Below are 3,755 nucleotides of genomic sequence, written 5' to 3'. Positions count from 1 at the left end.
CTGGAACTTCAGAAATGTCAAAAATTACAAGATTCTGTGTTAATTTACGTATTTTTCTTGAATTTTAAGCATAATTTGACCTGACCTGACCCTAAAATGGCGTCATCTATGTGTCAGGTCTGGAACTTCAGAAATGTCAAAAATTACAAGATTCTGTGTTAATTTACGTATTTTTCTTGAATTTTAAGCATAATTTGACCTAACTGACCCTAAAATGGCGCCATCTATGTGTCAGGTCTGGAACTTCATAAATGTCAAAAATTACTGTTTTTCCTTTATTTTACATATTGTTTTTGAATTTTGGCGCCTATTTTGACTCAAAAATGGCGCCATCTATGTGACAGGTCTGGAACTTCACAAATGTCAAAAATTACTGTTTTTTCCTATATTTTACATATTGTTTTTGAATTTTGGCGCCTATTTTAACTCAAAAATGGCGCCATCTATGTGACAGGTCTGGAACTTCAGAAATGTCAAAAATTACAAGATTCTGGGAAGATTCTGGGTTAATTTACGTATTTTTCTTGAATTTTAAGCATAATTTGACCTGACCTGACCCTAAAATGGCGCCATCTATGTGTCAGGTCTGGAACTTCAGAAATGTCAAAAATTACTGTTTTTTCCTTTATTTTACATATTGTTTTTGAATTTTGGCGCCTATTTTGACTCAAAAATGGCGCCATCTATATGACAGGTCTGGAACTTCAGAAATGTCAAAAATTACAAGATTCTGGGTTAATTTACGTATTTTTTTTGAATGTTAAGCATAATTTGACCTGACCTGACCCTAAAATGGCGCCATCTATGTGTCAGGTCTGGAACTTCAGAAATGTCAAAAATTACTGTTTTTTCCTTTATTTTACATATTGTTTTTGAATTTTGGCGCCTATTTTGACTCAAAAATGGCGCCATCTATGTGACAGGTCTGGAACTTCACAAATGTCAAAAATTACAAGATTCTGGGAAGATTCTGGGTTAATTTACGTATTTTTCTTGAATTTTAAGCATAATTTGACCTGACCTGACCCTAAAATGGCGCCATCTATGTGTCAGGTCTGGAACTTCAGAAATGTCAAAAATTACTGTTTTTTTCCTTTATTTTACATATTGTTTTTGAATTTTGGCGCCTATTTTGACTCAAAAATGGCGCCATCTATATGACAGGTCTGGAACTTCAGAAATGTCAAAAATTACAAGATTCTGGGTTAATTTACGTATTTTTTTTGAATGTTAAGCATAATTTGACCTGACCTGACCCTAAAATGGCGCCATCTATGTGTCAGGTCTGGAACTTCAGAAATGTCAAAAATTACTGTTTTTTCCTTTATTTTACATATTGTTTTTGAATTTTGGCGCCTATTTTGACTCAAAAATGGCGCCATCTATGTGACAGGTCTGGAACTTCACAAATGTCAAAAATTACTGTTTTTTCCTATATTTTACATATTGTTTTTGAATTTTGGCGCCTATTTTAACTCAAAAATGGCGCCATCTATATGACAGGTCTGGAACTTCAGAAATGTCAAAAATTACAAGATTCTGGGTTAATTTACGTATTTTTCTTGAATTTTAAGCATAATTTGACCTGACCTGACCCTAAAATGGCGTCATCTATGTGTCAGGTCTGGAACTTCAGAAATGTCAAAAATTACTGTTTTTTTCCTTTATTTTACATATTGTTTTTGAATTTCGGCGCCTATTTTGACTCAAAAATGGCGCCATCTAAATGACAGGTCTGGAACTTCAGAAATGTCAAAAATTACAAGATTCTGGGAAGATTCTGGGTTAATTTACGTATTTTTCTTGAATTTTAAGCATAATTTGACCTGACCTGACCCTAAAATGGCGCCATCTATGTGTCAGGTCTGGAACTTCAGAAATGTCAAAAATTACTGTTTTTTCCTTTATTTTACATATTGTTTTTGAATTTTGGCGCCTATTTTGACTCAAAAATGGCGCCATCTATATGACAGGTCTGGAACTTCAGAAATGTCAAAAATTACAAGATTCTGGGTTAATTTACGTATTTTTTTTGAATGTTAAGCATAATTTGACCTGACCTGACCCTAAAATGGCGCCATCTATGTGTCAGGTCTGGAACTTCATAAATGTCAAAAATTACTGTTTTTTCCTTTATTTTACATATTGTTTTTGAATTTTGGCGCCTATTTTGACTCAAAAATGGCGCCATCTATATGACAGGTCTGGAACTTCAGAAATGTCAAAAATTACAAGATTCTGGGTTAATTTACGTATTTTTCTTGAATTTTAAGCATAATTTGACCTAACTGACCCTAAAATGGCGCCATCTATGTGTCAGGTCTGGAACTTCATAAATGTCAAAAATTACTGTTTTTCCTTTATTTTACATATTGTTTTTGAATTTTGGCGCCTATTTTGACTCAAAAATGGCGCCATCTATGTGACAGGTCTGGAACTTCACAAATGTCAAAAATTACTGTTTTTTCCTATATTTTACATATTGTTTTTGAATTTTGGCGCCTATTTTAACTCAAAAATGGCGCCATCTATGTGACAGGTCTGGAACTTCAGAAATGTCAAAAATTACAAGATTCTGGGAAGATTCTGGGTTAATTTACGTATTTTTCTTGAATTTTAAGCATAATTTGACCTGACCTGACCCTAAAATGGCGCCATCTATGTGTCAGGTCTGGAACTTCAGAAATGTCAAAAATTACTGTTTTTTCCTTTATTTTACATATTGTTTTTGAATTTTGGCGCCTATTTTGACTCAAAAATGGCGCCATCTATATGACAGGTCTGGAACTTCACAAATGTCAAAAATTACAAGATTCTGGGTTAATTTACGTATTTTTCTTGAATTTTAAGCATAATTTGACCTAACTGACCCTAAAATGGCGCCATCTATGTGTCAGGTCTGGAACTTCATAAATGTCAAAAATTACTGTTTTTCCTATATTTTACATATTGTTTTTGAATTTTGGCGCCTATTTTGACTCAAAAATGGCGCCATCTATGTGACAGGTCTGGAACTTCACAAATGTCAAAAATTACTGTTTTTTCCTATATTTTACATATTGTTTTTGAATTTTGGCGCCTATTTTAACTCAAAAATGGCGCCATCTATATGACAGGTCTGGAACTTCAGAAATGTCAAAAATTACAAGATTCTGGGTTAATTTACGTATTTTTCTTGAATTTTAAGCATAATTTGACCTAACTGACCCTAAAATGGCGCCATCTATGTGTCAGGTCTGGAACTTCATAAATGTCAAAAATTACAAGATTCTGGGTTCATTTACGTATTTTTCTTGAATTTTAAGCATAATTTGACCTGACCTGACCCTAAAATGGCGCCATCTATGTGTCAGGTCTGGAACTTCATAAATGTCAAAAATTACTGTTTTTCCTTTATTTTACATATTGTTTTTTAATTTTGGCGCCTATTTTGACTCAAAAATGGCGCCATCTATATGACAGGTCTGGAACTTCAGAAATGTCAAAAATTACAAGATTCTGGGTTAATTTACGTATTTTTCTTGAATTTTAAGCATAATTTGACCTGACCTGACCCTAAAATGGCGTCATCTATGTGTCAGGTCTGGAACTTCAGAAATGTCAAAAATTACAAGATTCTGTGTTAATTTACGTATTTTTCTTGAATTTTAAGCATAATTTGACCTGACCTGACCCTAAAATGGCGTCATCTATGTGTCAGGTCTGGAACTTCAGAAATGTCAAAAATTACAAGATTCTGTGTTAATTTACGTATT

The sequence above is a fragment of the Gnatocerus cornutus genome, unplaced genomic scaffold (assembly GCF_029298725.1).
Source record: "Gnatocerus cornutus isolate USDA-ARS CGAHR unplaced genomic scaffold, icGnaCorn1.1 ctg00000402.1, whole genome shotgun sequence".
Taxonomy (NCBI): Eukaryota; Metazoa; Arthropoda; class Insecta; order Coleoptera; family Tenebrionidae; genus Gnatocerus; species Gnatocerus cornutus.
The sequence above is the reverse complement of the archived record's forward strand: the minus strand, read 5'-3'. Positions refer to the sequence as shown.